This window comes from Artibeus jamaicensis, unplaced genomic scaffold (genome assembly GCF_021234435.1).
Source record: "Artibeus jamaicensis isolate MK-2021 breed Jamaican fruit bat unplaced genomic scaffold, CSHL_Jam_final contig_687, whole genome shotgun sequence".
Lineage (NCBI taxonomy): Eukaryota > Metazoa > Chordata > Mammalia > Chiroptera > Phyllostomidae > Artibeus > Artibeus jamaicensis.
Genome location: NW_026521925.1, coordinates 865,155 through 884,577, shown reverse-complemented (window position 1 = coordinate 884,577; position 19,423 = coordinate 865,155). Strand labels below are relative to the sequence as shown.

The window sequence follows — 19,423 nt, the reverse complement described above, 5'->3', positions numbered from 1 at the left end:
AGAAACTGCCAGCATCATACTCAGTGGGAAAAATTACAAGCATTCCCCTAAAGATCAGGAACAAGAAAGGGATGTCCACCTTCACCTCTCTTATTCATAGTACTGGAAGTCCTAACCTTAGAAATCAGACAAGAAGAGGAAATAAAGGGCATCCAAATCAGAAAGGAACAAGTAAAACTATCTTTATTTGCAAAGGACATAATACTTTATACAGAGAATGCCAAAGACTCCACCAAGAAACTACTAGAACTGATCAATGAATTCAGCAAAGTAGCAGGATGCAAAAATTAATATCCAGAAACGAGTTGCATTTTTATATGCCAACAGTGAACTAACAGAAAAGGAAATTAATAAAACAATTCCATTCACAATTGCTTCAAAAGGAATAAAATACCTAGGAATAAACCTAACCAAGGATGTAAAAGACCTGTACTTGGAAAATTCTAAGATACTGAAGAAAGAAGTTGAAGAAGATACAAACTAGTGGAAGTACATACCATGTTTATCGACAGGACAAATTAACATAATTAAAATGTCCATACTACCCAAAGAAATCTATAGATCTGACACAATTTCTATCAAGAATCCAATGACATACTTCACAGAAATAGAACAAATATCTCAAATTTCGTATGGGACCATAAAAAGCCCCACAGAGCAACAACAATTCTGAGAAAGAATAACAAAGTTAGAGGATTCATGCTACCTAATATCAAACTATACTACAAGGCATAGTAATCAAAACAGCCTGGTACTAGCATAAAAACATAGATCAATGGAATAGAATTGAGAAACCAGAAATAAACTTATACGCCTTTATAGTCAACCAGTATTCAACAGAGGAAGCTAGCACATACAATGGGGCTAAAGTTAGTTTATTCAGTAATAGTATTGGGAAAACTGGACAGACACATGCAGAAAAATGAAACTAAACCACCTGCTTACACAACACACAAGAACCAATTCATGGTGGGTCAAAGACTTAAATGTTAGACCCCAAACCATGAAAATCCTAGAAGAAAACATATGCAGCAGAATCTCAGACACTGCTCTTAGAAATTTTTTACTGGATATATCCTCCAGGCAAGGGAAACAAAAGGAAAAGTAAACAAATGAGACCTAATCAAAATAAAAACTTTTTGCACAGCAAAGGAAATTGTCAATAAAATAAAAACACAACCCACAGAATGGGAGCATATTTCCACCAATACATCTGAAAGGGGGTTAATATCCAAAATTTATAAAGTACTTACAAAACTTAACACCAAAAAAGCAAACTCAATTAAAAAAATTGGCAAAGGATCTCAATAGACACTTCTCCAAAGAGGCCAATAGACATATGAAAGATGCTTAATGTCACTAATCATCAGATAAATTAAAATAAAAACCACAATGAGATGCCATCTCACACCTGTCAGAATGGCTATCATTAATAAACCAAAAGACAACAAGTGTGGTGAGGATGTGGAGAAAGAGGTATCCTTTTTGCACTGTTGGTGGAAATACAGACTAGTGCAGCTACTGTGGAAAGCAGTATGGAGATACCTCAAAAAAAATAAAAAATGAATCTGCCTTTTGACCCAGTGATCCAGCTTCCGGGAATATATCTGAAGGAACCTGAAACACTAATTTGAAAGAACATAGGCACCCCTATGTTCGTTGCAGAATTATTTACAATCACCAAGATACAGAAGCAGTCCAAGTATCCATCAATAGATGAGTGGATAAAACACCTATGGTACATTTACAAACTGGAATTCCACTCAGCTGTAAAAAAGAAAAAAAGTTTACCCCTTCCAACAGTATGGATGGACCCGGAGATCGTTATGCTGAGTGAAATAAGCCAGTCAGAGAAAGACAAATACCATATGATTTCACTCATGCGTGGAATCTAACAAACAAACTAGACTAACAACAAGCAAAACAGAAACAGACTCATAGATGGAGAACAGATGACAGCTAGTGGTGGGTAGGGGTTGGAGAAATTGAGCAAAAAGGGAAAAGGGCTCCTGGACATGGACAACAGTGTGGTGACAGCAAGAGACCAAGGAGTATAAAGGGTATAAGGGGAATATGGTAATAGAAAAATATAATAGAGATTATATATTTTAAAAATTAAAAAAGAAATAAAAAACTTTGCTCTTAAAAATATGGAATACAGATGAGATCAGGCACATTCAGGGTGGTATGGCTGTAGACAGGAGAGAATTCTAGAAGCAGCAAGAGATAAGGGGACAATCACCTACAAAGGAGTTCCATCAGACTGTCAGCTGATTTCTCAGAAGAGACCTTACAGGCAAGAAGGGGCTGGAAAGAAGTATTCCAAGTCATGAAAGGCAAGGACCTACATCCAAGATTCCTCTACCCGGCAAAGCTTTCATTTAGAATGGAAGGGCAGATAAAGTGCTTCTCAGATAAGGTCAAGTTAAAGGAGTTCATCATCACCAAGTCCTTATTATAGGAAATGTTAAAGGGACTTATCTAACAAAAAGAAGATCAAAAACATGAACAGTAAAATGAAAGCAAACTCACAATTATTAACAACCACACCTAAAACAAAAACAAACAACTAGAACAGGAACAGAACCACAGAAATAGAGATCACATGGAGGGTTAGCAACAGGGGAGTGGGAGGAGGAGAGAGGGGGAAAAGGTACAGAGAATAAGTAGCATAGATGGTAGGTAGAAAATAGACAGGGGGAGGGCAAGAATAGTGTGGGAAATGTAGAAGCTGAAGAACTTATGACACATGGACATGAACTAAAGGGAGGGAATGTGGGTGGGAAGGGGTGTGCAAGGTGGTGGGGAATGAAGGGGGGGAATGGGACAACTGTAATAGCATGATCAATAAAATATATTAAAAATATGGAATACAAATCAAAGATCTCAGAGTTTCAAAAAATCTTAGAAGCCTTCATTCTTATTTCTAAAACAGTAAAGAGACTTTCTCTAATGGCCAAGATGGAGTAATAGGCACCAAATTCAATCTTGGATTTAGAACAACCAAAAAACAAATACGAAACAGTGGTTTTTCAAGATACTGAACACTGATAATAAACAAACAATGATCCCTAGAGAAACAAAAACCAAACAATTGTCTAGCTTAAGGACTTAGTTTTCTGGCCATAACACAAGTCGTAGAACCTAAACAGAGCCCAGGAGATTCCTTACGCTGATGAGATAGACCTGACAGTCTGAGGAGACCAAGGCAGCTAGGTCGAAAGGATATTCTAGTAATTTGACAGGAGAGAGCTACAGAGAGAGAGAGAGAGAGAGAGAGAGAGAGAGAGAGAGAGAGAGAGAGAGAGAGAGAGAACACGCCAGATATCTCAGAAGACACTCTGGGTATTCAGCAAAGCACTGATAAATGCAGGCATATGAAGAAACTAACTGATGCTAAACAAAGCACCACACCAAAAATTAGACCCAGAACTCAGCATTCATACATGGCCAGGAATAGTACATGTTCTCAAAAGACAGGCAGGAAAAACCTCAATATTCATGCAGAAATGGGTAGAGTACTCAATAAGGTCTTGCTTCAGTAGGGAAATAATTTGCTCTACACTAAACATGACTATGGTCCTGTCAAACAAATCATTTCTAAAAAACCACTTTTGTTTTTCAACAACAGTGAACATACATTATTATGTAACTTTCAGCTGTATTCCCCAGTGATTTAGACATTATATTGTGATGGCCAAAAAGTTCATTTAGTTTATTCTGTAAAATAAAAGATACTTTTTTCAATTTCACCAATAACTTTATTATTTTGGATATTTTGAGATTGTAGGCTATCTCCCTTGTGGTATGAGGTTGATTGTTCTCAACTAACATCTCAGTTTAACTGCTATCAATTTTAACTGGTCTACCGAACTGTGGAGCATCCTCCAACAAGAAATCTCCAACACAAAACTTCACAAACCACTTTTGACACATTTGATCAATCACAGCGCCTTCTCCATACACTTCACAAATCTTCTGCACTTTGGTTGTGTTTTTACCTCTCTTGAAATAATAAAGTATAATATGCTTATTTTCTATTATCTTCAGTATTAAAATGCTACACAAAAATTCACCAATTTTGGTAAGTTTTTTTTAAATGATGCTGCTATGACAACTGTCACAATACAATCTAGCAAAATTATTTGGAATGAGGTTAAAGACAACTAAGAGCTACTAAAGTTATCTTACAGAAAAAAAACAACTGAACTTTTTGACCAATCCAATTATGACTGATAAAGTGATCATCCCAACAAATCTTACACCCATATCTGACCCTGTACACAGTTAATGGAATATTATTCACTATATTCCCTATGCTGTACTTTACATCCCCATGACTTCTCTATAACAACCAATTTGTACTTCTTAATCCCTTCATTGTTTTCACCCAGTCCCTAAACCCTTGTACTATCAGTTAATTATCAAAATGCTCTGGCCCTGGCTGGTATAGCTCAGTGGATTGAGAGCGGGCCTGTGATACAGAGGACTGCGGTTCGATTCCCAGTCAGGGCACATGCCTGGGTTGCAGGCCAGTTCCCAGCAGAGGACGCACACCATACACTGACATTTCGCTCCCTCTCTCCTTCCCTTCCCCTCTAAAGATAAATAAATTTTTAAAAATCTTTTTTAGTAAACATTTTAAACATAGTTTAATTTTTTATCATCCTCCTAAACAATACAAAGACCTTTGAATATTTTAACTCCAACATCTCTCCCAGCTTGCATGAAAATATTTTACCCTTTTAGCTCTATTTATTAGTTTTAACAACTGAAGTAAAAATTATTTTTGCTTTTTGCCATCAGTGTTTTTTAACTTTATCCTGTTAATCACAGATTTATAATATTGTTTTGTTTTTTGTCTCAACATTCCTTTCTGCATGTTAGAATTTTCTGATGAAAAAATTTTTCTTTTTCTTTTTTTTAAATTTAATTGTTGTTCAAGTACAGTTTTCTGTCTTTTACTCCCACCCCAGCCCACCCCTACAGTGCTCCCCACGTTCCTCTCATTTCCACCCCCCTTAGTTGTTGTCCATGTGTCCTTTATACTAGTTTCTGTAAATCCTTCCCCTTTTCCCTGAAATTCCCTCCTCCTCTCCCCTCTGGTCACTGTCCACCTGTTCTCTATTTCTGTGTCTTTGGTTACATTCTGCTTGCTTGTTTGTTTTGTTGTTTAGCTTCCTGTTAAAGGTGAGATCATATGGTATTTGTCTTTCACCGCCTGCCTTATTTCACTCAGCATGCTTTCCAGTTCCATCCGTGCTGTTGTTGCAAAGGGTAGGAGTTCCTTCTTTCTTTCTGCTGCATAGAATTCCATTGTGTAAATGCTCTGTATCTATGAGTCTGCTTCTGTTCTACTTGTTCATTTATTTCTCTTTAGATTCAATTGTGATTAGATATGCTTGTATTTATTGCCATTTTACTGTTCATATTTTATCTTTTTTCCCTCTTCATAAAAAATACCCTTTAAATTTCATATAATAGTGGGTAAAGGACATGAATAAACACTTCTCCAAAGAGGACATACAGATGACCAATACACATATGAAAAGATGCTCAATGTCACACTAATCATCAGAGAAATGCAAATTAAAACAACAATGTATCAGCTCACACTGGTCAGAATGACTATCATCAATAAATCAACAAATAAGAAGTACTGGTTAGGATGTGGGGAAGGAGGGACCTTTTTGCACTGTTAGTGGGAATGCAGACTTATGAAGCCACTGTGGAAAGCATTGTGGAGATACCTTAAAAATTAAAAGTGGAACTGCCTTATTTTGGTTTTTAGATTCAATTATTGATAGATATGTATTTTTGCCATTTTACTATCTATATTTTCATCTTTTTTTCCTCCTCTTCTTCTTAAAGAAGACCCTTTAACATTTCAAATAACACTGGTTTGGTGGCAATGAACTCCTTTAGCCTTTTCTTGTCTGGGAAGCTCTTTAGCTGTTCTTTGATTGTAAATGATAGCTCTGCTGGGTGCAGTATTGTTTGTTATAGGTCCTTGCATTTCATTACTTTGAATATTCCTTGCCAATCTAATCTGGCCTGTAAAGTTTCTGTTGAGAAATCAGCTGACAGTCTTATGGGTGCTCCCATGCAGGTAACTTGCTTTTCTCTTGCTTTTCAGGTTTTCTTCTTTGTCTTTCACTTTTTGGTATGGGTCCCTTTGGGTTCATCTTGTTTGGGTCTCTGTGCTTCCTAGACTTGTATGTCTACTTCCTCCCGTAAGTTAGGGAAGTTTTCCATCATTATTTTTTCAAATAGGTTTTCAGTTTCTTACTTTCTCTCTTCTCCTTCTGGTCCCCCATGTGATGTAAGGCTCTTTCACTATCCTCATTGTTTTTGGATTCTTTTTTCCTTTTTGCTATTCTGATTGAGTGTTTTATGCTTCTTTATAGTCCAAATAGCTGATTTGATTCTCAGCTTCACTTACTCCTCCATTGATTCCCTATAAATTATTCTTCATTTCAGTCAGTGTACCCTTCATTTCTGACTGGTCCTTTTTCTGTGCTGCTGAAATTCTTATTAAGTTCATTGATCATCCTTATAACCATTGTTTTGAACTCTACATCTAGTAGATTGCTTGTGTCCATTTTGTTTAGTTCTTTTTCTGGAGTTTTGTACAGTTCTGTTATTTGGGCCATGTTTCTTTGACTCCTCATTTTGGCAGCCTCCCTGTGTTGGTTTCTATGTATAATGTAGAGCTGCTGTCTCCCAGGTTTGTTGGAGTAGCCTTATATACTTGGTGTTCTGTAGGGTCCAGTGGCACACCCTCCCTGGTCACCCAAGCTAGGCACTGGAGGTGTACTCCCATGTGGACAGAGCATACCCTCCTCCTGTAGTTGAGCCTTGATTGCTGTTGCACAAACTGTGACCATCAACCACCAACCTCAGACATCTATGGAGATCAATGGTGCCAGAACCCACCCCACAGAACAGAACTTACATCAACAGGGCTTTAGTGGCCACTGAATCTGCCTCTTGAGTGTACTGTTTGTGGAGGTGACTGGGTGGTGATGCTTCAACATAGTTTGAATCTGCTATTGGGTGTTTTGGCTCTGTGGCTCCCCAGGAGGTATAGGCCAAGGTCCCCTGCCACCTATGTTCTGCTAGTGGTCACCCAACATGAGCTGCAAGGCAGCCTGAAGGTGGTTGCTACCTGTGCTTGGCTTGGATTACCCAGGCAAGGACAAGCTGCAAACCAAAACTGGCTGCTGCTAGTGCCAGACCTGGGGCGACTTAGCAAGAGGTACGGGGCACACTGGGGCCAGATGCTTCTTGTTTGAGATATTTTAGGAGAGTCTTAAGTATGAGCCCAAAACAGGCCATTCCTATGGAAAAACCATTAGAAATAACTTAGGTGGACCTGAAAGTTCAGTGGAGTAAGGCCTCAATAAATCACCTGAACAGGACAATCAGTCTTAGCCAGGTTGATGGAGTTTCAAATATGGCACCCACTCACTGGTTCTGGGGGCGGGGGGGAGGCGTATCAAAGTAACGATGGTTTCTGCTAGAACTTCTGTCTGGGGGAAAGTTGCCACTCCAGCTCTCTCCCTGATATTGAACCTCCCCATGTGTCTCTGGTGCCTTTCAAGCTGCTGTCCCAGCACTGGAGCTCAGAAGAGTGAGTCTGAGTAAGTCCATATATTGGCCCTTTGAGAAAAACTGCCTGGGACTCCAGAAGCACTCAGTCACTGTCAGCCTCAACCCTTGCTAGTTTTTACAGCCGGAAGTTACAGGGACTTCTCTTCCTAGCACTGAAACCTTGGGCTGAAGCGAGAGCCTCTGAGAACAACATTGCCCTCCTGATTTTTATCTGCCAGACATGGGTATGGACAATCCAGTTCAGCATCTCTGACCCTCCTACCATTCTTGATGTGGCTTCTTCTTTGATTCCTTGGTTGTAGAAATTCCATTCTTTTGGATTTCAAATGATTCTGAATGATAGTTATTCTGTAGCTTAGTTGTAATTTTGATGTGGTAGTGAAAGAAGGTGAGTACTGTGTTTACCTACACCACCATCTTGTCTGGAAGCACCTGCCTACCAAATTTTACAAGCAGGACCAAACTGACTGAAATTGGCCAAAGATCTAAATGTAAAAGTGGAAACTTTTGACATCAAAAAGCCAAAGACAAAATTAATAAAATGAACTTAATCAAAATGAAAAACTTTTATGCTGCAAAGGATGTCATCAAGACCAAGACAGACAAGATGGCAGTGGAGTAGAAAAGTTCATCTCATACCACCTCCCAGAGATAAGCTGAAAATAAAAATAAAGAGGGGAACATTCACCCAAAATTAACTACTGAGGACTACCTGAGAACAAGATACTTAACTCAAAACAGGCAGTAACTGTTGGGGACCGCTCTGCCTGGTTTCAGGAATTATAACTACCTCCCATGGCTAAGGATGAGCAAGTGGCCTCCGGAATTCGAGCCACAGGAGACAAAGGCTTGTCTCTGGTAGCGAATGCTGCCTCAGCTTCCTCTCCCTGCCCCCAAAGCATGGTCAGAAGTCAGAGATGGGTAAGATTCCTCATAGCAAGGTGCAACCTAAGCCAGCCTCAATCATTCGGGAGACCATCATGGAAGGACTCAGGGGGCTATGATGGACCCTTGCCCCCCGGCTATGTGACATAGCCCAAGTCCTCATGTCCTCTGGGAGAAGCCCTTCCTGGCTCTAATCCCTTATGCCTGAAAACCTGATGGGGAGGGGGTGCAGCTCCTTGCCTTGCTAGAGCGGATCCACCGGGGGAAATCTGGCATAAGAAAGAATTCCTAAAATATCCTGTGAAACCTGCTTTGATAAGAGTGTTTTCATTCATATGTTAAGGATCTGAGCAGGAAACCCTAAAGTTTCTGCAAAACCCCCTTCCTGACAGTCTCTGACTCAGACTAAGCCCTCAGATTTGTTTGAAATCTACTGTCTGATCCTTGCCGCCCTAGCTTCCTATGTATTACAACCCAATAAAAGCCCCTAGAGGAGGGAGCTCAAGGCCTTTTTCCTCTGAGAAACTGGCTACCTCCAGGCCTTTTTCCTCTGAGCAACTGGCCACCATTCCTCCTCAAGCAGATCATGTCTTGGTAGTGTTTACTTTCATCCATGGCGGATGGGAGGAGAACTTGAGGACAAAGTCACCCCCACAAGTAACCACCTCATGACTGGTAGAAAAGGTGGGGATGAAAAAGGGGCTAACATCACTCTCACTAGCATCAGCCAGCACCAATTTCATGGGTGGCTGAGAGAGCTACCCCCAGAGAGGAGTAAGGCCTTTACCTCAGACTGGGTTCTCAAGCTCAGAGCACCAGTGTTGGCATCACCTGCCCATGCAGCATCCAGCAGTGAAAGGCTGTGGTTTTTTGTGTTGTTTTTTCTTTCTTTCTTTTTTTCGCCAGAGAAAGACAGGAGCCCAATAGAAACAAAGCTACCTTTTCCCCACCTTCTTCTGTTCTAAGGGGCCAATTCACAGTTTCATATTCCTGGCCATTCACCTTTGGCTTAGGTGAGAGAGGTCAGTGAATTGGAGGTTGGGGGAGAGGTGTATAGGAGAAGCTGCTGCATTCCCAGTGCTTGGATATAACAGCAGCAGCCATTTCTGTTGAGAAAAAGCAAGCCCCTCCCAGGGGAAAAGAATGACCGCCCCCCACCCTGTGGGAAATCCACCAGCCCCAGTTTCTGAAAGCCTTCTAGTTCCATCCTCTGGAATCCTGCTTGTCCCACCCAGCAACTTTCTTACTTTCCCTGAACCTTCACCTTATTCCCTGCTGAGGAGATAGCAACTTAGCCCAACTCAAGGGTGTTAGAGAATGGCTTTAAGGCCCAGCCATTCCATATGTTTTCCCAGAAATCAGACTGGCACTTCTCCCTCACAGGACAACCTAGGAACACTGTCAGATGCAAACTCTGGGCTCTGAAGGCCCCACCTGCTCCCCTACTAGGGTTATGACTCTACTGAGTTCAGGAAAATAATCTTGGGACAGACTCAGGCAGGTGAGCACACCTACCATCTTCCCTTAAGTTTGAACAGCACCTCTCACAGGAGATGCAGGGGTCCCATACTCCCGATTCCACCAGAAGCCCTCTCTGAAACAAAAGGGTTAGCAGTTAGACTAAGACTAATGGCAAGACCACAGGCAGAGGCAGGAGGAGGCAGTATCTACAGTGCTTTTGGTCATCAGTTGACCCACCCTTGGGCCTTATGCTGATAAAATGCCAGCAGTGCAGAGCTTCACGGATCACCCCTGACAGAGCCAGGCCTGAAGGAGTCAGCCACAGACTGTGGATTGCTTGTAACTTTGAAAAGGCTACCCAGAGCTAGACAGGGATAGCCTCTGATATTGGCTTACAACAGCTTCAGAACACTAGAGGTGTGTCCAGGAGGAGAAGTCAGCATGCAACCACTAAACTCTGCTAAGACAAATTCCACCTTGATCTTTTTCATTATTTGTGTTACTTTTACTTTCACAAAGCCTTTTTACATTTTTTCTTTTCTTCAATTTTGTTCCTATTTTCACTATTTTTATTTCAAATCTCTTATTTTACTCTTCCTTTACCTCATTCCATTTTGCCTTTTTCCTTCCAATTCTTATTTTCATCTTATCTCTTTCTTCATTGTTTCTATTCCTTGCTCTTATTATTTCTCCTCCCTCTATCCTCTTAAAATCATTTCTCTTTCCTTGAGTTATCTTACATTCTTTTTTCTTTCTTATAAAATTCTTATTCTCTTTCCACCTTTATCAATCTTTCTTCATTTGTCATTGATATTGCTGTTCTTGTTAGGAGGTATTTTTGTTGGTGTGGGTTTTGTTTTCTGTGTTGTTTTGTTTTGTTCTGCAGCACCTGCACAACAGCATATAAACATGTGGTGGGGGTTGCACATTCAGATAGCCAGCTGGAGGAGAGAACCCAATAACAAATATGCCAACAACAATCAAAACCCAAATGCAACAAGAGAGCCCACATAAAGTACATAAAGGGCATCACTAGAGCATCTAGCTCAGGAGTTCAAGGAGACTGTACCACTAAGTCCCAAGGGATTCCTATCATAGAAGGCCATCCCACGAGGGCAGGGAGTCAAAGATCATTCTAATATGAAAAAACAAACAAAAAGAGTCACATTAAATGGGAATACAAAGAAACAACCCTCAATCAAAAGGAAAGAAGGAATCCCCAGAAAAAGAGCTAAATGAAATTGAGGCAAGCAATTTATCAGACATAGTAATGGTTACAAGGATGCTCAAGGAACTTAGTGAGAAATACAAGGAACTTTATGGAAGCAACAAGGAACTTGGTGGGAACTACATCAGCATGAAAAAGGACATATAAACTATGAATAAGTACCAGGAGGAAATGAAGAATACAATATCTGAAATGAATAATACACTAGAAGGAATGAAAAGCAGACTAGAGGAAGCAGAGGAATGAATCAGTGAATTGGAAGACAAGGTAAAAAAAAAACACTGTCAGGGCAACAAAATGAAAAGAGATTGAAATGAACAAACATGGTTTAACTGAGCTTTGGGACAATGTGAAATGTAATAATACCCATATCACAGGGATACCAGAAGATTAAGAAAGGGCGGAAAGGATAGAAAAGAATGGAAAAAATGAAAGCAAACCAATGAAGGAAAAGTCACACAACTTCAAGAAGCACAAAGTCAAAATCAGGATGACCCAAAGAGGCCCACTCCAAGACACATCACAATTAAAATGCAAAATTTAAAGACAGAGAGAGAATCTAAAGGCAGTAAGGGAGAAACAGCTAGTAACATACAAGGGACCTCTCATAAGGCTATCAGCTGATTTCTCACAGAAACACTACAAGGCAGAAGGGACATGCACAAAATATTCCAAATAATGAAAAGCAAGGACCTGCAACCAAGACTGCTCTATCCAGCAATGCTCTCATTTAAAAAGAACAGTGAAATAAACAGCTTCCAAGACAAAACAGGAACAAACACTAAAAGAGTACATCTCCACCAAACCAGCATTGCAAGAGATGTTAAAGGAACTACTTTAAGAAGAAGAAGAAATAGAGAGAGGAACATAAATACAAAGAAGAAAAATGGCAATGAGTAAGTACTTATCAATAATAACCTTAAATGTAAATGGATTAAATTCTCCAATCAAAAGATATAGGGTTGCTGAATGGAAAAGAAAACACAACCTGCATATATGCTGCCTATAAGAGACCCACCTCAGAACAAAACATTTACACAGGCTGGACATGAAGGGATGAAAAATATTACATGCAAATAGCTATGAAAAAAAAGATGGGGTAGCAATACTTGTATCAGAAAAAAATAGATTTTAAAACAAAGGCCATAACAACAGGCAAAGAAAGTCACTACATAATACTGAAGGGAGTAGTCCAACAAGAGAATATAACCCTTGTAAACATATATGCACACAATATAGGAGCACCTAAATATATGAAGATAATCTTGGAGGACTTTAAGAAAGAGACTGACAGCAATACAGTCATTGCAGGGGATTTTAAACACCACTGTCATCAGTAGATAGATCTCCCAAACAAAAATAACAAGAATATTGTAGCATTAAACAGCACTCTAGATCAACTAGACTTATGATATTTATAGAACATTTCACCCCAAAGAAGCAAAATACATATTCTTCTAAGATGCACATGTATCATTTTCAAAGACAGACCACATGGAAGGACACAAAACAAGACTTAACAAATTCAAGACAAATGAAATCATATCAAGCATCTTCCCAGATCACAAAGGCTTGAAACTAGAAACTAAACTCAAGGAAAAAAACTAAAAAACATTCAGACATATGGAGGCTGAACAACATGTTATTAATAATGAATGGGTTAATAATGAGACTAAGGAAGAAATCAAAAGTATCTGGACAAAAGTGAAAATAAACACAGGACAAGCCAAAACCTATGTAACACAGCAAATCAGTCCTCAGAGAGAAGTTCAAAGCCTTAATGGTCTACTTAAAGAAGGCTGAAAAATCTCAAATAAATAACCTAACCCTACACCTAAAAAGAACTAGAGGAACAACAACAAAGTCCAGAGTGAGTAGAAGGTTGGAAATAATCGAGATCAGAACAGACATACAGACTAAAAAACAATTAAAAAGATCATTGAATTCAGGAGCTGGTTCTTTAAAAAGATTAAGAAAACTAAGAAACCTTCAACCAGACTCATCAATAAAGAAGATAGAGGACACAAATAAATAAAATCAGAATGAAAGAGGAGAAGTAACAGCTGATAATGTAAAAATACCAAGGATTGTAAGGAATTACTATGAACAAATATATGCTAAAAAAATTGAACATCCTGGATGAAATAGATAAGTTTCTAGAAACATAAAATCTTCTAAAACTTAAGCAGAAAAAGCAGAAAACCTGAAATGAACAATAACAACTAGCAAAATTGAAGCAGTAATAAAAAAAAACCCAACACACAAGAGCCCTGGACTGGGTGGTTATACAGTCAAATTTTACCAACATTCAAAGAAAAACTAACAACTATACTTTTCAAAACTCAAGAACAGGGAAGACTCTCAAACTCTTTTTACTATGCTACTATTATCCTAATTACAAAACCAGGTAAAGACACAACAAAGAAAGAAAATTACAGGCGAATACCTCTGATGAAAATAGATGCTAAAATCCTCAACAAAATATTAGCAAACCACATCCAGCAAACATTAAAAAGATCATACACCATGATCAAGTGGGATTATTTTAGGGGTGCAAGAATGGTAAAATATCACAAATCAATAAATATAATGCATCACATAAACAAAATGAAAGACAAAAATCACAAGATCATATCAATACATGAAGAAAAAGCATGTGATAAAATTCATTTATGATAAGAAACACTCAGAAAATTGGGAATAAAAGCACAGCTCAACATAATAAAGACCATATATGAAAAAGCTATTTCCAATATCATACTCAATGGGCAAGAAGAACTAGAAGCATTTCCATTAGGATCAGGAACAAGACAAGGGTGTCTGCTTTCACCTCTCTTATTCAACATAGTACTGGAAGTTCTAACCACAGCACTCAGACGAGAAGAAATGAAAGGCATCCAAATTGAAAAAGAGGAAGTAAAACTGTCATTACTTGCAGATGCCATGATAGTGTACATAGAAAACCCCAAGAGACTTCACCAAAAAAATTATTCAATCTAATAAGTGAATTCAGCAAAGTAGCAGGTTAGAAAGTCAATATTCAGAAGTTGATGGCATTTTTACACACCAACAATGAACAATCAGAAAGAGAAATCAAGGGGAAATTTTCATTTACTACACTACAAGACAATAAAGTATGTAGGAATAAATTTAACCAAGGAGGTAAAAAAACCTGTATTTAGAAAACTATACAACACTGAAGAAATTGAGGAAGATACAAATAAATGAATGCATATACCATGTTCGTGGATTAGAAGAATTAACACAATTAAAATGTCCATACTACCCAAAGCAATCTATAGATTCAACATGATTACTATAAAAATACTAATGGCATATTTCACAGGTCTAGAACAAATATTCCAAAAATTTATATGGAACTAAGAAAGACCTCTAATAACCCCAGCAATCTTAAGACAGAACAAAACAAGAGGGATCACAATATCTGATATGAAACTATATTATAAAGCCACTGTAATCAAAATAGTCTGGTACTGGTATAAGAATAGACACAAAGATCAATGGAACAGAATAAAACCCATATCTCTATGGTCAACTTATATTTCACCAAGGGAGCACAAGCGTATATTGGAGGGAAAATAGTCTCTTCAATAAATGGTGTTGGAAGAACTGGACTGGTACATGCAAAAAAATGAAACTAGACCATCAGCTTACACCATATACTATAATAAACTAAAAATGGATACAAAACTTAAATATAAGTTGTGATACCATAAGAGTCCTAGGCAGGAAAACTTCAGATACCTCATGTAGCAATATTTTTGCTGATAATATCTGCTAGGGCAAGGGAAATAAAGGAAAAAACAAATGGGACATCCACAAATTAAAAGCTTCTGCACAGCTAAAGAAACCATCCTCAAAATGAAGAGAACCAACTATATGTAAGGATATATTTGCCAATGACACATCAGACAAGGGTTTAATCTCCAAAATATATAAAGAACTCATATGACTCAGCACCAGGAGACAAACGACCCAATTATAAAATGGGCATAGAGCCTGAACAGTCACTTCTCCAGGGACATATAGATGGCCCAAAGACTTAAGATAGAATGCTCAATATCAGTAATCATCAGAGAGATATCCACATGATACCACTTCACACATGCCAAAATGTCTATCATTAATAAATCAACAAACAAGTGCCAGCCAGGATGTGGAGAAATGGGAATCCTAGTGCACTGCTGGTTGGAATGCAGACTGGTACAGCCACTGGGAAAACAGTATGGTATTTCCTAAAAAATTAGAAATGAAACTACCTTTTGACTCAACAACTCCATTGCTGGGAATATATCCTAAGAATACCAAAATACCAATTCAAAAGAACTTAGGCACCTCTATGTTCACAGCAGTGCTATTTACAGTAGCCAAAAGTTGGAAACAGCCTAAGTGCCCATCAGTAAATGAGTGGATTAAAAAACCATAGTACATTTACATGATGGAATACTACACAGCAGAAAAAAGAAGGAATTTTTTTTATGCCACCTTTTGTGGTAGTACAGATGGAACTTGAGACTATTATGCAAAATGAAATAAGCCAGTTGGTGAAAGACTCCATATGATCTCACTTATAAGAGGGATCTAATGAACAAAAGAAAACTAATGAGTAAAAGAAAACCAGAGGCATAGAATCATGGAGTAGACTGACACCAGTAAGAGGTGGTGGGGGCTGTTTGAAAGAAGCTGAAGGTGTTAGTCAAAGAACATATATGAAGAACCCACGAAAATGGACAACAGTATGGAAACTGCCTATGGAAGTGGGGGATGGGCTTACCAAAGGAGGGTGAAGGGGGAAAAATTGGGACAACTCTAAAAGGATAAATAATAAAACATTATAAAAACAAATACATAAAATAAAATAAGGATATCATCAAGAAAGTGAAAAGACACCCCACAGAATTGAGAAAATATTACTAAATCAGATATCTTATAAAGGTCTTATCTAGAATATATACAGAATTATTATAACTCAGTATTGAAAAGACAAATAACTCAAAGGGAAAAAGAGCTAAATGGACATTTTCTAAGGAAATATAAGAATGGCCTATAAGCACATGAAAAGATGCTCAACATCATTAGCCAACAGGAAAATGCACACCAAAACCAAAATAAATTGTCCTCCAAATCCCACTGCTGCCACCACCACAACCATGATGAAAGAAGCAGAATCAGCAGCAGCAGCTCCAACTGGCCACCCCAAATAGAGACCAAGAGAATGGGAGTTCTATTGGATCACCTAGCCTTATGGCCCCTCTCATGACCAATGGAAAGTTTGGTAACTACAAGTCAGCACCAAACTGGAATCTATCCATATGTCCACCATCAGTAGAATGGATAAACAGTTGTGTGTGCATGTAATGGGACACTACACTGCAATAAAAAATGAACAACTGCTGCAGGCAACATGAATGAATCCCACAAACATGATACTAAAGAAAAGAAGGCAGACATAGAAGAATGCTAATTTTCTTCACAGAGATCCTCCAGAATAAAGGTAACTAATGATTCCACCACTGCTGAGTCTCCAACCTCCTCCCAGGCAGAGGCCCAATTTGGGGAGGCTGAGGCCCCAGGTCTGGCCTATGGTTGTAGTGGGGGGGGCGTGGTCAATGCTGAGCCTCCTTTTCCCAGATCAGGCTATGGTAGTCCCTCCAAGAGAGGTTTTCACAAAGAACAGAGACTTCCTCAAAAGCTCAAAAGTTGGTCACTTGTCAAGAATATCTGCCCCCCCCAGGAATGAACCACAGGTTATGGAAGACAAATCTGACTATCCTATTTGCCAAAACTTTGCCAAAAAAGGGCCACTGTTGATATGAATACTTCTGTGCCTTCTACCACAAAGGCATCAATGGATCTCCTCTGTGAGACTGTGCCTTCCCCTTCAAGCGGGAAGGAGTCCTCTGTGACCTAGTGGCCACATATTTCCCTGTGGCCCTATAACAGCTACTGTGAAGCTGTTCCACCTACCATCCCCAGTCTGTGATGCCCACCCCAATTCATCACCTCTACCATTTGGGGTTTCATCACTTGCATGGTGAGCACCCTTTTCTTCTGCTCAGACTACAGAAACTCGCCTTCAGAATCCTTCTTGCTCCCTTCAACTGCCTTCTGGATCCTCTTTACCCTTGTCAACTGACTGCTGAGCAGGAAACTTATTAGGTGCTGTTTCCTGTGCACTTGTCCACACAACCCCAAGTAGTACCCTCAATTCCTGAGCCCTGGAACAGTTTCCTACCATTCCCTTCTTGTAGTTGCTTATTTTAAGTACCTCTTTATGTGATATCCCCTAACCCCAAAATTGTAAGCTTGCTCTGTGAAACTCACCAGGTTGTCTGACCTGAAGTCAAGTTTGGATGCCTAGTATGGAGTCATTCCCTGCAAAGATACTCTCCTTGCTTTTAGATTTCATAGTTACTGCTTCATTAGCATGATCCCTGCCATTATGGTCTATGATCATTGTGCTTTGTGGTACACGCATCCCTTCGTGCTCTTTCCTAGTGTTCATGGCATTTTTGTGGCTTCCCAACACTAGAATGTATCTTCCCAAATAAGTGAGGCTCTTGGTGCCCTCTAGACTTTCTCTGTCTCCCCAAAGGGGAGAATTGTGAAACTTTATGCAAGACTGTCCCCCCCATCCTCCTCATTGTTCTGGTGTCAGTTTGATACAGATCATAAGATGTCCTCTAAATCCAACGATGGGCCTACCCTATCTTATCTACAGCTCATTTTAGTTAGACTACGTCATTGTGAGGCCAACAGCCCTTTTGTTTGAATTACTGAATCTCCATCTGGCCTATCTTTGGGTGGAACTTAGGCAGTACTGTTGTCTTCTTCCAACTTTCTTCCCCTACACCTCTGGCATTGGTTGTTTTCTGTGAAAACAACATTGAATAGGTTCAATTTTGAACTGGCCCTGAGGAAACATGTTAGGAACTGTGTGGGCAGGATGGAGGGATGAGAGCTGTTAAAGAACTGAAATGAATTTTTCTTTTTAACAATTTTTATATTAGTAATAAATGCAGTGAAACCAGAAAATAAACAAAAAACTCACAATGAGGTACACATCATATCCACTAGGATATAATTAAAAATGAATCACAGATCTAAATGTAAAACCTAAAACTATAAAACTAGAAGAAAACATAGGAGAAAGTTTTTGTGACCTTGAGTTAGGCAAAGATTTCTTGGATATGATACTAATAGCATAACCAATAAACTGGACTTCATCAAAATTATTAACTGATGACTAGGAAGTTTCCAGTCAATGTGGTAGAATAGGCAAATACTGTTCTTGCCTCTTCCCATGACCATATCAAAATTACAGCTAAACTATAGAACAACCATCATTGAGAAATACCTGAACTGTAGCTGAACAGATATCCTATAACTAAGGACATAAACAAGAAGCCTGTTGAGATTAGGAGGGGTGGAAACACTGAATGGGCTAGTTCCATGCCCATGTGTGGCAGTGAAAAATCCGTAGGGATATGTTGGCTGGAGAGGTCCCCTCTGATGAGCAAGGGGTCCCAGCCCCTATCGGGCTCCACAGCCCAGGCTTCCAGTGATGGGAAAAGAAATCCCCATTACTTCTGGTTATGAAAACAAGTAGGGATTGTGGATGAATGAGACACAGGGCTTCTAGAATCTAGGCATTCCTCTTACGGAGGCGACACGCAGACTTACTTGCTGATAGACTCATTTGCTCTCAGCTCCATCACAGTGACAGCAGTTTGAAAAGAGCCAGGACAAACAGAGAGGAAGTGAATTGTCTCTCTAGGGGTTGGGGTTGGAGGGGCAGGTTTCTTTAAGACAGAAGTGCTGGCAGACACCATTATTCCTTTGTTGAGCATGCCCCCCCACCAAGACTGCAGGTACAGGTCAGTGCCATATCTAAGTCTTCATCAACCTGGTAACACTGTTTGCCCCAACCTGGTGATTCCCTGAGACCTCACCCCATTCAACATGCAGACCCATCCACTTTGAACAGCTTTCCCATATAAATATCTTGTTGCCGCTCATGCTTCAGACATTGGTGAAATCTCTCAGATGTTCACAAATCCCAAACAAGTCAGAATCTGGGTTCAACATGCCCCACCCCATGCCTTGCTCAATAGCCCCAAGCCTAGCTTTAGTGGCAGCCAGCCTCATTTAGCAGCTTAGACTCTCTCAGGTACTTACAAACATCTACCGATCACTTTGTAGCTCATACCAAGT

At 39.4% G+C, this 19,423-nt stretch overlaps 1 protein-coding gene and 1 pseudogene across 2 annotated transcripts in view; one reads left to right on the top strand and one right to left on the bottom strand.

Annotated features, from left to right (window-relative positions):
• The window catches only part of CSGALNACT2 (chondroitin sulfate N-acetylgalactosaminyltransferase 2), an 84,057-nt gene that overhangs the window by 52,298 nt on the left and 12,336 nt on the right, over nucleotides 1-19,423 (bottom strand). The gene's annotated exons all lie outside the window — the stretch shown is intronic.
• LOC119038024 (proline-rich protein 3-like) lies at nucleotides 1,420-17,074 on the top strand (annotated as a pseudogene).